This window comes from Cyprinus carpio, chromosome B17 (genome assembly GCF_018340385.1).
Source record: "Cyprinus carpio isolate SPL01 chromosome B17, ASM1834038v1, whole genome shotgun sequence".
NCBI classification, from domain to species: Eukaryota; Metazoa; Chordata; class Actinopteri; order Cypriniformes; family Cyprinidae; genus Cyprinus; species Cyprinus carpio.
In genome coordinates, this window is record NC_056613.1 from 3,966,478 (window position 1) to 3,984,090 (window position 17,613).

General features: G+C 34.5%; 1 protein-coding gene and 1 pseudogene across 3 annotated transcripts in view; one reads left to right on the plus strand and one right to left on the minus strand.

Moving 5' to 3' along the window:
- LOC109048378 (neuronal PAS domain-containing protein 3-like) overlaps window positions 1–17,613 on the plus strand; it is a 407,723-nt gene that overhangs the window by 332,388 nt on the left and 57,722 nt on the right. The gene's annotated exons all lie outside the window — the stretch shown is intronic.
- LOC122140274 lies at window positions 3,104–7,145 on the minus strand (annotated as a pseudogene).

A 17,613-nucleotide genomic window follows, 5' to 3' on the forward strand; every position in this document is an offset into this window, starting at 1 on the left:
GCCGAACGCAGAATGATGGAGCGAATCCCATGGAATTAACAATTAAAAGTTAAAAATGCGTGATTAAATGAAGTCGTATATGCTGTGCGGTGTGGACCAGGTGATCTTCCACAGTGGACTGCCTCACTTTAGGGGGTTGTGGAGGGAGTATGGTGTCTCTGGTAGTGGTAAGTACAAACTGACCCCAGGTATGTTCTCTCCTCCATCTTCCGAATGAAGACGAGACCAAAGCAGTGAAAGCCCTATATGGAGCACCTGGCTCCAGGACCTAAGTGTCCCCTTTCAGGACCCCCAGGCAGCTCTGCAGCAACTGTAGATTCCCCTGGAGAGAGATACATTATGAATAAACAATGCTTGCATTTGACATCATTGAGAGTCTGAGTATAAAGTGAATGGAAACCTTGGCATGTTTGAGTTCCAGCTCGGCCAGCTCCACCCAAGTTCTTTCTGAACGCTGCTACTCGCAGGGTCTTGAAATCTATCAGTTCTAAATGGAACACAAGCATTGATATTCAGTGAGTAAAACAGCTGTTTAGCAGATGCTTTTATCCTTTTAGCAGATGCAGATGCTATAACATCGAGGTCATGTCCACAATAACACCTTGTCCAAACACAATTATCTGTACAAATTAAAAGCAAAAGTAGACCTGCACGATTTGGGGAATAAAACTTTAAAAGAAATGTGATGTGAAACAAAAACTTTCAGATTGTGAAAAATGGTAAAAAAAAAAAAAAAAAGTCCTCACAAATTGGCCCAAAATTTTTATTTAAATAATCAACATGACTAATATATATATAATATATATATATATATATATATATATATATATATATATATACATATACATATACATATATATATATATACACATATATATATACATACATACATATACATACACATATATTATATATATATATATATATATATATATATATATATTTATTTATATATATATAGTAGTATTACTATTTTTTATTGTAATTTTATTATTTATTTATTTAAATATTATTTAATGTTTTAAAAAAAACATTAAACAAATAAATATATCTGTTGCAATTTATCACCATAAAATGTAAAAAATGTTGTATTTTCTTGCGCGCTTCACTTTAAAATATGCTTTGCATAAATTTAATTAAACCATAGCCTTTTAATAATAGCAATAGTAGATTCTGATAGTAGCAATTTAATAATAACATTAAGCAATATCACAATTTACGTTTATTTCAGGTTTATTTTGATCATTCAGCCCTAGTGTAAAATGACACGATCAGAACCAGTCAGATCTGTGAAGTCGGACTTTGGACGACAAACCAATGATATATAACGGTGGGTGGAGCCAACTAATGTGACATCTATTAAAACCAAGCAATCAACAAACGGCAATTGCCTGTGCCAGTTTAGAAGAAGAGCAAGTTGTATTACATTGCGTTGTGGTTAGGAAACAGCGCAACATCAAGTATTTTTGTTCTCAAATCACTTTGAATGATACATATGAAGTACCTTGCTTTGCAGACTCAGAGATTTTCTCAAACTTCTGACAGCACACTTGCTGTGTGGTTTCTGCTTGAAGGACGTCCTTGTTTTTAGCTCGGGCTTTATCCAGAGCTTTATTAGCGTTCTCATAATCAACTAATGCTCTTCCTCGTCTGTACAGGAGGTCCTGTGGAAGAGATAATGCAGTTTACAAATAAAGAAAACACATAATCTAAAAGCTTTTAAAAGGGACAGGAAGCAAGAACTATGAACAGTAGTCAGTCAATTCTGTATTAAACTGAATCTTAAGAGGTCACCGTTCCACTGTTTTGCTTTGGAAAGTCAGGTCAGAATCACTTCTGTAGCTTAATTACATTGAAACAGGCCAGGGCTACAGCGACAAATCACTGGCTAATGTAGGAAAGCCCTCTAATGACCAGCTGCCAGTTCAACATGCTGACCACACAGCTCTACCTTAGCGGCTTGCGACTCTCGGAGGTAGTACTTCAACAAGTCAGCAAGTTTCAAATCCTCATCGGCCGCCACACGCGCTTCATTTCTGCACAGGAAACAGAGTTTGAAAACAACTGAGAGGTGGAGTGACTTTACAACCCCTAAACTCTTTGATTCATTAAATTCTGCCTCCTCTTTTGAGAAAAACTGCTGAGCTTGGACTCACAACCACATGAACTCTTCTTCACCTCAGAGAGTAAGGCAGTCACAACAGTTTTGAAACGTAAAAGACAAAGTCATTTTTATATACATTTTATTAGAAGAATGAAGCCAATGTCACATTTTTACTTATATTTTTTTACTTTACAATATGACCTCATTTATTAACATCAGTTAAGTACAGTGGCATTCTCTAAAACTAAAACCATAAAAAATAAAACTAAAAAATAGCTTTTTTTGGTAATTGAAAAAGCTGAAATAAATTAATAAAAAACAAACTTAAAAAACTAAAATATAAAAATGTGAAATGTGCCTTGGCAGCTAAATCATCATCATTTTAGGATGAAGTACTAAAATTAATAAAACTAAAAACAGAAATTTAAAACATTTAATAAAAAAAAATAACTAAATGAATATGACAGAAGCACAATAAAACTTTACAATGAAAAATGTAAAAATATTAAAAATACATAATTATACATATCTATAAAAAAATCTAAAATCTAAAAATTAAAAGCAAATTCAAACATTAAATAAACATATGAAGTATATAAAAATGTACAAAGAAAAACAAAATAAAACTTTTTAACTTGACCTTACAATGATACTTATAGATTTAAAATGAAAAGTTGTATTTATTAATATTAATTTCACTGCACTGTAAACTGAAAAAAATAATAAAATACTTAAAAATACAAAAATTGATAAAAGCTGTAGAAATGTTGTTAATTGTTAGTTAAACAATATATTTTATTGTTTAAATGTTACTTAATGTTTCTTAGTTTTAAATGTTTTATTATTTAAAAAAAAATTATAGATCTATATATAATATATATATATATATATATATATATATATATATATATATAATATATATATATATATATATATATATATATATTTTCCACGTTTTAAATTAGGGCTTTTACAACTTATATTTAAAAGCATCTATGATAAAATTATGTTATAAAACTGGAAGCACTTACCCGCGTTTTCTCAAAAAGCTCTGATACTTTCAGGAAAAATCTGTTTATGAGGGAACAAAACAAAAAGACTTTAATCCATTCACACTGGGCCATACACAGAATGCATTTTTGCTTTGAAAAACGTGAGATTGCCTGCGTTTTTAAAAGTTGGACGTATTGTAACTTGACTGCTATGTTTTCAGAATGCCATATCATACACTATATCCTGAAGCAGTCGCGAGACGCAGACTCAACAATCAAACACGTCCATCTATAGCAGGTGTTTTACATGGAAAGAACATGCATTCAGTGTTGAGCTACATGGGAAACACTGGCGTACTTGCACAGATCTGTGGAGTCTTGGGTTCCTAAGGTGTACAGCGTGGAGGCGATTCTGTTGATATCATCCGCCGCACCTGAAACACACACGTCCTGTTAGATCTCTCGACGAGGCAATGCTGTCAGGGTTTCACGCACTTAACAGCATTTCACAGCATTCGGCCCATCCAGATCACGTTTCAGTGTTGTGCCAATAAGACTCGTGGCACACAAGGAAAAGACTAAACATTTGGCTCGGAATTGGACAGACACTTGATGCAAGAAAATGATGTGGATGACCAAAACATATTTCTGGAAAAATGGAAAGTGCTGCATTGAAATCCCTAAAATAATATTCAGATCATTTTACAGAATACACTGCATGTCATCAAATACTTTTAACTGAGTTTTAAAAAGTCAATTGAGTCACCTGACATTCACTGGCTTCCTGATAAATGACACATTGTCCTACTAAGCAGTATTATGTACCGCCTCTACATTTCCTGTTATCACTCCTAACAGAGAGAACCAACCTTTCCAGGCAAACTACTGATGAACACAAACAGAACCAAACACTGCAAAACATGAGGAGCTCATTTCCAGTTCATAGCTTTGACACACTTTTGACGAGATGAGCCTTAGACGAGCTTTGTTTTTTTTTAGGGTTTTATCTGAAATGCATCAGTAGAGGCCCTACTGTCATTTAGCTTTTATAACACACCTTCCTGTGACTGAAGACCTTTGACCTTGCCTTATCCTTGACGCTACATGGTCATGTGAGCTAGAAGCATTTACAAATGTGACAAATTCACCCCATATAAAAAAAAGAGAGAAACGTCTTTTGTGAGACCTGATCATTCGATCAGATTTGGCAGACGAGTCTTTTGACACGGTTGTGGTACTCTAAAAGGAACGTCTTCTCGTGTTCAAAGAAATCATCAACGTCCTGCTTAGAAAAAAAATAATAAACAGACTGTTCAGTAAAGTGCAAATATATGAAGAAGTGAATCTCACAATGAAATAATAGGGTTTTGGGATGAAACATGAGATACATGGACAGGTTTTGACAATTTTTCTAGAAAACTACCGTTCAATAGTTTGGGGTCAGTAAAGAGATTAATATGTTTATTTAGCAAGGATGCATTAATTGATCAAACGTCACATTAAAATAGATTTGTATTTCAAATGAATGCTGTTCTTCTGGACCTGATTCATCAAAGAATCAGAAATCAGGTTTCTTGAGCAGCAAATCAGAATATTAGAATGATTTCTGAAGAAACTGAAGACTTCAAGCAGTAATGGCTGCTTGAAAATTGAGCTTTGCATCACAGGAATGAATTACATTTTAAAATACATTCAAAAAGTAACATTTTATTTCTTGCGACCCTAAATATTTTTGCCGCTCTGTTTGGTTTTGGCCACTGTGCATTCCACTACAAGTGAAGCCTTCACCAGGAAGTCATAAACCATCTTTCAACCCACAGCTAAACACAACAGAAGCTCAAGCCAAAGTAAATCATTTCTCAAAAAGGTGGCTGACGTCGTGGCCGTCTCTCTCTCTCTCCACCCCTTAATTTCTAAAGCAGAGCCACATAAAAAAAGTCACATGACATGGAGGCTACAGACTGAACTGACCTTCACTCCAGCCACAAGAACCCCATCTGCAGACTTCACCACGTTCTTGAAGAAATCCTCCAGCTTTTCCTTCTTGTTTTTCCCTCGTACACTCAGCTGTAATTACAAGTGAAAGATCCAAGGGGCAAATGAACAACCAAATGCTCTTTTTAAAATCTTTTTTGAATTTCTCCTCCTGAATGACACTTATATTTTCTATATTTGTTTTGGCTTCAAAATACTGAATTGAATATTCTTCTAGTTTGCTTTGCGCAATCTCATCTGCTGTTTGCACTGATGTCAGAATTATTCACTTGTTATGAATAATCAGATTCTTTTGAATTGTGTCCAAGTTTCAAATCAAAAAGAGAAAAACAATTTGAGGAGATTTTAAGTAACATATCATATTTAGAATTCATCGGGGACTATAAAATGAACAATTAAATTCATTATCAAATAAGATTCATTGCCTAAATAATGAAATTGCATGATAATACATAAAAGCAATAATTAAAACAATATTAATACTTGTACTTATCAATTTCCTAAACATTTTAAAACAATAATGTCAGAGTTAAAAATGGCACACTTACGTCTTGGTTGTACTCTAAGAAAACATGAAAGTTCAAGTCTTTGCGCAGGACGGGGTGGGCAGCAACGCGGCACAGAAAGACCTCATGCATTGCCACGGTCTTCTTGAATATGGCCAGATATTCACTGCAACACATTTTCATATTATTAATAATGAAGCCGTGCAACTAGCAATGCACTAACAATCCTAAAATGAAGACGATCAACTCACGCCTCCAGCTCCTGTTTCATCTTAGTGAACTCCTCCTTGGTCATAGATCCTTCACCTTCACCCAGCTTCTGAAGTTCCCCGAGATGCGTCGAAATCTGGTTTCGGAGGAGCAGGAGGAATCTACAGGGAAAGACTTTGTGTTAGATATTCAAGTGGCATTATGACTCTCAAAACTGCTTTCAGAGGGTGCTGGTAATGAGACGCTGGGATTCGTAGTATCATTCGCTCACACTGCTGTGCCTAATGCAAAGTGCTATAAATAATTCAAGCTTGCTTTGATGATATTGTAAATGGCAGTCAGTGCCGGGACTCTTTCTTTGTTGAGGATTTATTTGGAATATTTCAGATGAAACTATATGAAATCAGATAGCAAAAGACTTTGATAAAGCAGAAAATAAGCTAATGAAAATAGAGAACAGAACAGCAGGCCAAAAACACAGTAACACTGTGAAATACTTTTACAATTTAAAATAACATTTTTCTATTTTAATATATTTTAAGATGTCACTTACTCCTGTGATCAAAGCTGAACTTTCTGCATCATTATTACACCAGCCTTGTGTCACATGATCCTTCAGAAATCAATCTAATATGATGCTTTGCTGCTTTCTTATTATTATCAATGTTGAAAACAGTTGTGCAGATTAATATTTTAGTAAAATCTGTGATAGATTTTTTAAGATTCTAAAGAAAAGGAGGTTTTAGAAGAACATTAATCAAAAAAAAAATAAAAAACTTTTGTAAGATTATAAATGTCTTTACTGTCACTTTTGATCAAACTGATGGTATCCTCGCAGAATAAAAGGATTCATTTCTTTAAAATAAAAAATTAAAACTTTAAACACCATGGATATGGCTTGGAAAACTAATAAAGCATATCACATCAATTTTGATGTTTGATAATAGTTTCAACCAATATATTCAGAAAGGAAACTGCACCAAAGATCATTTCCTTTTTTCATGCACCTGAACTTCAACAAAAATGACATTTGTCATGCAACAGGCCTTGTAATGTACACCAGGCCTATAAAAGGACATTAAGCAATGATTTCAGCCTTGGCGAGAGCGACTGGAACGTTTGCTCTCAAACACACATAATGAAGTAGTGTTTAAACGAGAGTTAGACCCATACAGTTCAAACAAGCATCCAGTGCAAAGCAAATTAAAGAATGACATTACTAGCATAATTGCAAACAACTGGTCTGTGATTGCGAATCTGTTACATCACTAAACTTATACTATAATATGCAAAACACTTAACGGTACTTACAATATAACCTGCGTATTCTTCATTTTCCACAAAACGAGTCGTGGGAGCCAGATAAATTCTTCATGCTGTCTGACCACTGAAAATTCATTCTGCTTGAAATTAGGTAGAGTGCTCTGAAAAAAATAAAACATAAATCATCACTTAATGAATGAATGTGGTGAACAACATGTGCATGAAGTAGATTTCGGAGGCAGGGCTGAAATTCTAAACACACAATCCTGGAGGTTTTTATTTATAGATGTTGTGTACCTTTGTATGGACGGTGAACTTGACCTTGTCTCTCTCGCTCAGAGCGTCTGAAATGTCCACCTGTAGTGTAGCGTCGGTTTGAAGATCCACATTCACCGCCCTCGGCTATTAAAATAATTGCATAAATACAGAATAATTAAACAAAATCAAGAGCTCAAACAATGAGGATCATACTGCATCCATTTTTGAATATTACACCAAAAGTTTAAGTTTGATCTAATTACAAAACATAATGCATATTGTTGCGTTTAAGTAGAAGACAAACAATATTTTTTTCCTCTGAAAACATGGATATTTGTATTTTTCTAAAATTAATTTGTCAGAGTTATCTCAACGATGAAAAACTTTGAAACAGCTGCACCTAAAATATACACCCTCCCTTATACAAATACATGCATTTTAACCTAAAATCACTAAAAAAAGTTAATGTCGAAGCTATTCATCAACTACAATACACGTATAATAAAATGTGAAATCTCATACAAAACAGCACTGCACTGAAACGTTAGGCAGTTTTATCGTGATTTCTACAGTAAAAATATTATGAAATATTGTAAAATGACACAATAAAATATTATATAATTTAAATTATGAGAAACATATTAAACATTACAAAATCTTAAGTAAATACTTTATGTTGGTAGAAACTATGGTTAAAGTAAATGTTTGTTAATTTTCTGTGCAACATTATATTAAATCCAGTTTTCCTACACAACCATATTCCTTACAAAACTGACAACATATCATGAAAGTAACAGGGTATTCTTAAAATTACCTTTTAGTACTACATGCAATGCACTACATACATTAAAATCCCACGGCACTGCTACAGTACAGTATTTTTTGTGAGGTATATCTAAATAAAAATAACCCAAGCATTAAAATTAGGAAACAATTATTGAAATGATCTGCCGCTACTTTACAAAGTAACATTGTATCAACTTCTATACAGATAAGTAGTCAAAAAAAATATGTAAAGCAAACAGTTTTTTTTTTTTTTTTGATACAGTAGAATTTGCACAAATGCAAAACATATAAACCTTCAGCTGGATGACAGACACACCTCGTCTATTCTTTAAACTTTAACGAGCTTATTTAACCAGCTAGATGAGTTCACGGGGTAATGACATGATGTGGGTTGTGGGTTCTTGCCCTAGTTTCTGGTATTGTCATCACACTAGAGAGTCCAAGTATGCGAATCATGTGCATACATGGGTTTTGTGTGTGTGAGGGTTTGTCAGGAGGAAGTGAACAGACGGACACACACCAGGGCCACAGTGACACCAGCAGTAATAACACACGTCCTCTGACCCCAAAACACACACAACAACATGCACAAGCACACAGCAGGAGGACAGAGACAGAACAGAAACGAGAGAAGAAAAAAAAAAACTTACTCCTCTGTCCCTCCTCCGAGAGGAAATCGTGGACCATCGTCCAGCCCTTCCTTGCTGTGGAGAGACACACAGAAAGATCAGAACGACCGATCGGAGCGCAAACACGACAGATGCTCGCTATTACTCGATGCATCGGATGTTTGTGAGTGTGAATAATAAGGGTGGAGGGAGTGAGAGAGAAAGGCACCCACCATCATGGCTGCTGCGGGTGGAGTATGAATGTGGCGGAGTGTGTGTGACGTCACTAGGGCAGGAGATCGGAGAGGAGGAGCCTGGTTTTCCCTTCCTCATTTAAATAGCTTTTTTTAGACTTTAATTTACATTTTATATATTATTATTATTGTTATTATATTTATTTTAATTGTTTGGCTTTACTCTTAATTTTCGTGTTGTCCATGTACGTCACGTAGATTTGTATTTACACATACATAAAGCCTAAATATATTCCTTGTAAATCAGTTTGTAAAACATTGTTTTGTAACTATATTAATAAAACAAATAACGATTATTATTATTAATCGTTGTTGTTTTATTATTACTATTAGATTGTGAAATCTATATTATATTATAGGTTTGGCTTTACTCTTTTATTTTGTCTTGTTATTTTATTATTCCACATATTTTATGTAGCCTATATTTGTCTCTACACATACATGTAAGCAAAAAACTGTTTTTACTATATTATTAAAATTAATAAAGTTTTATTATTGTTTTTTTGTTATAATATTAATTTGAATATTATATAAAACATATATTTTTCTTGTTATCTTATCATTCTTATGTTATGTATATTTGTAGTATTCTCTTGTAAAGCACTATGTAAACCACCGTTTTTACTATATTATTAAAATTAATAACGTTTATTATTGTTTGTTGGTATTATATTATTTTGAATATTAATATAATTTTGGTTCTTGTTAATCTTATCATTCCGATGTTATTATATTGGTATATCTCCGTGTAAAGCAATATGTAAACAACTGTTTTTAAACATTAATAACGTTTATTATTAGTGTTGTTATTCCAATTAAATTTGAATCTTATATATAATCCTTTTTTCTTGTTATCTTATCATTGCGAATGTTAGGTACTATTTGTATATACTCTTGTAAAGGCACTATAGTAAACACTGTCTTTACTATATTATTAAAATTATAATAATAACGTTTATTATTGTTGCTGTTATTAAAATGAATTTGAATAGCTAGAAGAATATAATTTTTTTTCCTTGTTATCGATATCATTCCGAATGTTCTGTATATTTGTATATACTCTTGTAATGCAATGTGTAAACACTGTTTTTTACCTAATCTGAAATAACAATAAATAACGTTTTAAGTATGATAGTTGTTATTTTTATGGCAATGTATTATAGGATTATATCGGCTTACACTGTCTTTTAGGTTTCTTATGCATTTTAGTATTACTCAGATTAGGACATGCATATTTGTAAGCTTCATAGACTATATAGGGTGTAGGCTACATATTCCTATACTATTTAAAATACAATACAATATATTTATCATTAGTCATTAATTATATTATTAATAATATTATTATTTATATTTTTAGTGGCTATTAAGCAATTTATATATAGACTTATCCACAAACTGTCACTTACAGTCCTTTTAAGTGAAAGGACTTCACTAACCGATACTGCTAACGAACTAGGGGATCCACCGATGTGTTTATATTACTTGTGTAGTTGACGGTGTTAACCCTGACCCAATAGACGGGTGACAAAATCACTGTTAGTCCCCCACGGAGAAGATCAACCTCTGCTCTTCATCTGCTGGTGGAGTGTGATGCTGTTCGGAAGGGAAACACCCCACGAAATTAATTTGTTCAAGTCAGATGGAGTCTTGAAATAATGCCCTTATTAGGGTGGCGGGGGGGATAATTTATTTTTATGGCAAGAATCAAGATAAGAGAATAATAATTTCTTCTGTGCCACACTGCAGCTCACCTCATTTGGCCCGTGTTTATAATTTGTGGTTACTAATAGACTTCAGGTAATGATCAGTCGATGGTGAGGTGCCTTCGGAAGACCCACCATCCGTAAATCGAACACAAGGGATTTCTATGTAAACAACCAAACTGCTGTCATTATAAAGTTAACGAGCATATAAAATCAATAAAAGTGCAATGAATCCCCCCGGCCCTCAGGATACTCCAAACATTATTGTGGAAATGATGTACAGGCATCAGCATCACCGACGTGGAGGCAATTCATCATTAACATATTGAGTAATTGTTGTCCTCACGTGAAATCTTGTGACCCCCTGTACATGCACTGAACACATTGAGATGCTCTCATCAGTTCATGTTGCACTGCAACAGACACAACCAAAACCACTGCCCAACAACTGAAACAACAAAAGGTTCAGTTAAACTGAAAATGGCAACGAATGAAATAATGTTGCTTCTGGCTTCTGGCCAAATTACCAGTCCAAAGGAATTAATAAACCTTCCTCCTATGTGGAAAAAGCCGATCCGCTGTGTCCTTGTCACATCAAAAATCCACACCACATTTTGTTTAAAACTGTTTTGGACTGGTTTCACCCTGATAAATTGTGTTTATCTTTCTGTGCATATTTCTCTCCTGAATCTGGACTTGTATTTTAGCCAGATGCAAAAAAACATCTTGATGATCTTTTTTTTTTTTTTTAACAAACATGCAGATTTTTGCTTCTTGAGCGACATTAAGTGGTGGACTGGAGTTGCATGTGGATTATTGTGATGTTTTTATCAGCTGTTTGGACTCTCATTCTGGCTTGCACCCATTCACTGCAGATGATCCATCCTTGTGAACAAGTGATGTAATGCTCAAATCTGTTTCCGATGAAGAAACAAACTCATCTACATCTTGCCTGGAGGTGAGTACATTTTCAGCAAATTTTCATTTTTGGCTTAAAAACTGTTCCTTTAAACTCACAGATTTTCACGCTTCAATGAGAAGGGACAGCTAAGCTAGTTGACCGTATTCTGAAATGTTTTAACAACATGTCACACATTCTCACTCTCACATGCTTTTGCAGCAGTAAGCTATCAATACTCCGAGCACACACCCCCTTTCAGCGCACAGGAAACCTACTGGAGAGCAAGGACAGGTCATTTGTTTATTTTCAGCACACTTGTCCAGACACAGAGATTTCAGGGCTTACATGAAAGGCACTTTGTTTCGTGCAGTGGTGGACCGTCAAAGCTCTGACTAATTAAGTTGGCATACGTGAGCCCAAAATAGATGCAACTTTTTAAGACTGCAAGTAAATAAACTTGTATTTATCTTGCTGTCTGGCATGGTGTCTTTTGAGTAGAGATGCCTCTATTGTTTGTCTGTATTAATGCATGATTAGGCATCCTTGCAAAACATTTTTTTTAATACGAAATGTTTCTTGAGCAACAAATCAACGCATTAGAATGATTTCTGAAGGATCATGTGACCACTGAAGACTGAAAGTAATGATGACTAGAGTAAATTTATTAAAACAGAAAACCAGTTCTTTTAAACTATAATAATTTTGTAATAATATTATTATGATACTGGATTATAATATTGAAGGCCAATTAAAGGTTAGTGGGCCTGTGTGTCAGTTTCCAAGTAATAATAAACATAAGTAAACAATATTTTTTTAATATGATACATTTTAGAATATAATTAATTTGATAAATTTTTCTATTCATTAATGTCATTTATATTTAGTAATTGGGTGTGATATCTCATTTGCTATCACTGGGGAAACTGTATTATATATATATTGGCATTACATCCAGTCACCCTGCCTCTCTAGATACTGTCATTTGCCCCTTGTTAACCCCATTTTAGATGAGTATCATATAATATCCAGGTCTTCACCCCCACAGTGTGCCCTACATTCACTGAGAACTAGTTTCATAACCACTACTAGAAATTCCCAGAGGAGGACTGCAGTGTGTGCATAACTGAACTATAATCAACAGCACAGATGAAGGCCAGTACTTCCTTCCCTGAGAGCTTTAATGTGAGGGGGTTTTAGGGATTAGATTTGTAACAATCTACACATTGTATTTTCAAATGGTTTGTGATATTTGAGAGCAGCTCCCTGAGTTTTACTGAAAAACAGAGAACTTTCTTTTCATTCGTGCTACTTCACTGAAGAAGTGAAAACCGCTCCTTTATAACCGCTGTCCAGTCTGTACACCAGCGTCCCTTTTGTAGCTCTTTGAAAGCAGGTTCAGTTTTGCCATTTGTGGACAACGATGACAAGACACACAAAAGCATGCTGGCCATAAATAGCGCCGAGCAGCAGAGGATTCCTCCCTGCTGCGGATCAAAAAATTCTCCAAAGGGGAAAAGCAGCCACTGGCCTCAAGCCCAGATACTGCAAGACCACGCTCACAGAAACCTGGGCCTCGTAAGAAGTAGTGAAGAAGCTGGGCTGTATCCGTTTTAACTTTACTTAGTGATTGCCCTCAGTATAAAGCTGTCTGTATATGATTTTCATATTAATGAGTTCAACGCTTTTACTGATTGGTATGCTAGAATTCAGAATGCCTAAAAGAGCGTAAACTAAACCCTAAAACAAAAACCATTCAAACTACCACTAGAAAAATCAAAGTTTGTTTCAATAGTGCCTAGAGCAGACTTAAAAAGCCTTTAAGTTAGTATTGACCTTACATACTTCTCTATATCTATCCAGCAGTATGGGATAGCTAGACTAGGTAGAGACAGACCGACAGACAGACAGGACAGATAAGATAGATAAGATATAATGATTAGCTAGATAGCTAGAATCGATAGATAGATTAGATAGGATAGAGAGATAGTAGATAGATAGATAGATAGATAGATACAGACCGATAGCGATAGCCCGACAAAAATATAGATAGATAGATGGAGAGATGGATAGACTAGATAGATAGATAATCCGAGGAAGACTAGATAGCTCCTTAGATAGTATTGGTAGGCATGGATAGCTGGGACAGATGTCGATAGATAGAAGATAGATAGACAGACTGACAGGAGGACGGGCGGAACGGACGGACGGACGGACGGACGGCCGGCCGGACGGAGGATGGATCATGGATGGATGGCTTGATAGACTGACAGACGATAGAATGACAGAACGATAGAATCGCTAGCGCGATAAGATATTTAGACGAATAGATAGATAGATATAGAACACGAAGAGATGGATAGATGGATGGATAGATGTCTAGATGGACAGCTAGCTAGATAGCTAGTAGATAGACAGATAGCTAGATGGATAGATAGATAGATGGATAGAGAGATAGATAGATTAGAATAGAGGATAGGCTAGATAGATGGATAGATAGATAGATGGAGCGATAGCTAGAGTGGATAGATAGATAGATAGACAGATAGATAGATAGAATAGAAAGGAAAGATAGATAGGATAGATAGAGAGTAGATAGATCGATAGATCGATAGATAGATTCGATAGATAGCTTAGATAGTAGATAGATCGATAGCTAGATAGAGATAGATGGATTAGATAGATAGCTGGATAGATAGATGGATCGATGGATAGATAGATAGAAGACAGATAGATAAGATGGGATAGTGGGATAGATAGATAGATTAGATAGATAGATAGATATATCGATAGATAGAAGACAGACTAGAAGATAGATAGATAGATAGATAGATAGATAGATAGAATCTAGATAGAAAGGTACAGATAGACAGAGTAGATGTCTAGATAGGATTTTTTTTTTGTGATAGATAGATCGATCGATAGATAGATAGCTAGATAGATAAGATGATAGAAGCTAGATAGATAGCTAGATAGATCGCTAGATAGATAGATAAGATTGATAGATAGATAGATAGATAGTAGCTGGATGCTGGATGGATGGAATGGATGGAGGGATGGAATATGGATGGATGGATGTGCTAGGCTGGATAGATCGATAGATACGATAGATAGATAGTAGATGGATAGACAGATAGATAGATAGATAGCTAGATAGATAGATAGATAGATGGATGGATGGATGGATAGATGGATAGCTAGCTAGATAGATAGATAGATAGATAGATAGATAGATGATAGTATAGGATCGCTAGATCGATAATAGATGGATAGACAGATAGATAGATAGATGGATAGATGAATGAGTCTTTAAACGGTAGCTTGACTCAGAACATTAAAAATTGTTATGTATACTATAATAAATTATATTGTAATAAAGAAGAATCATAACATAATGTCTAATAAATATTTTTCATTCATCAATTTTTCCTTCAGTGAAGGTGGTTCTGAAAGTAAAATCCCCCAACAAGCTTTCAGAAACTTAATCAAGTCTCAGCCCCCGCTTAAATCACCCACCACTTCAACCGCCACAAGTATGTTATTTCAGAGTGGCACCTTCCTCGATCGCAAAAAACAATCAAATCCTGTTTCAATTAGGCTGCAAATATTGCCAACTTTACAGATAATATTGTGTTTTCATGTAGTTGTTAAAAAAAAAAAAAAAAAAAAAAAAAAAAAAAGAGAAGAGGAAATCATTCCAAGCAGCGCGGCTTCAGTTTTTTCTTTTTTTTTTGGGGGGGGGGTTTTTTTTCATGAGGAGGTTTGAATCAAAGGCCCTGCAGGGGGAGAAACGGATGTAATGGCGGGATTGTTAGTAAAGGAGTGAGAGAGAGGGAGACAGGAGAAGACGGGAGGAGTTGTAGAGAGAAGAAAGAGAGTTGGGAGGAGTGTTTGAAGGAGTTCCAGAAACCATTCTGTTTATTGGTAACAGGAATACAAACTGTGCTAACTTTTCTATTACGGTTGGACACATGCAGAAATTCCATAGTCCTCCTTCAACGGTGCTAGTGGGGGGTAACAACCAAAAGTGCTTCGTTTATATCTGCATTAGAATTAATGTGTTCGCCATGTCCAACGGAGCGCCAGATTAGCTAGAAGAGTTCAAATAAATAGTAGTTTTCAAACGTGGGTAAAGTTGCTGCTTGTCAACCGGGTTTAACAACATTTGCTGTGACCAAACGGCATTAAACGTACGCTGTCTAAGCATTCTCATATAGGTTCTCTTGACAGCATAATAGAGAATATCTCTGCATAATATCAACTCTTAATATCTGATCATCCGAGCTTTACTGTCGTTTGGCAAAAAACAAAGAGGGAGAAAAGAAGTTCTTTGGGCACTTTTAAAAGCTAACTGAAACATGTAAGCTAGCATTCAGCTGGTAGATTTTTTTTCTTACATATGTTATATGAGATCTCCTTAGTTGTGAGAAAAAACAACCAAAAAAAAACTAAAAAAAAAAAGGACCATAAAAGGACAAACTAGAAATTAGTCCTTCATGATCGTATGGATAGAGAACAGCTGCTAAGATGAAAGCGTGGGTGGAAGTCCAGATGGCACATGGCTGCTGAATTTCAAAAGGGGGGGGGGGTGGGGGGTGTCTCCCCGCCGCGATACGAACCCCATTTCCGCCCAACTTCTCTGCCAAGGGTTGATCTTGAGCGGTCCCTGACGTCGTCTAATACCAGTAACCCTGCCATTCATGTTTGATACCTAAAAAAAAGACGCGTGTCACATGATTGCATTAGATTTTCAAATTATATAAAAAGTAGTGCCAGTGTCGCTAGTGTTTGTTGTTTCTATCTATATATATGGTGGTTTTTGTGTGTGTGTGTGTGTATTGTGTGTGTGTTGTGTATATATATAAATATATATATATATATATTTTTTTTTTATATATTTTTTTTTTTTAACTTTTTTAATATTTTAGGGTCGTTTTTAGATTTTTTTTATTTTATAGTATTTTGGTTGATGACCATGGAATGTTGTCAAAGGGATATAAGATTGCACAATTCCTTAACAAGTTGATATATGAACATATATAAACTACTAACTTTAATATATAATAATACAATTTGTATAAAATTTCTCATATTGTGATATAAGATTTTGGTCATATCGCCCACCCCTAGTTCTCATAATAAATCTGGATCCATTGTCTGGTTGTTGCTGTAGTCGGATCTTTCCTGCTCAAGCTGACTGGAATTTCAATGAGAGCGTGTTTGACTCCCGCTGACTGGAATTCTGTGCTCCCAAGATTAATGGCTGGATTACATTTTATATTCATTTGGAGCCTTATTTTGTTTCTTGAGGAAGGCGTAATTTACATTTTCTGCGAGTTTCTAGTGTGCATTTTTCTTTGTTGGATGGCACACATTTGTTTTTGTTTATTTATTTATTTATTCCTAGACTGTGTCATATGGAGTATAGGCCTAATATGGTCATGGGTATTAAATAAATGTTGAAATATATAAATAAATTATGAAATACATAAATGAAATAAATAATGAAATAATTTTCTACTTGTATTAAAATAATGTCATAGTCAATGTTTTGATTGACAACTTCATCTGCAAGAGTCAACAACAGATCTTTTACTGTACCATCCTCGGCCATAGCTTGTGATGCGAAAAACAAGAAAGAGGCACCTATATTAGAAAGACCAGAGAAATCGAATTTGAAAGGTGACACTGCCCACTGAGTGACGTGCCCACAACCCTAACCCTGAAAATGAAATGTGGAGGGAGGAAATAAATGATTAAATAAATAAATACATAAACAAATGAAACAATAAATAAATTAATTTATGGATATATATATAAATACATAAATAAATAAAGAAATGAATGAATGAATAAATAAATAATAAATGAATTCATATTTATTTATGCATTTCTGCATTTATTTATGTGTTTAAAGATTTCATTATGCATTTAATGATTTATTTATATATTTCCACATTTATTTAACTATTTAATTTTGAGTAATTTGGCCCTCCACACCCATATAGATTAACTATTACCTTTAATATATAA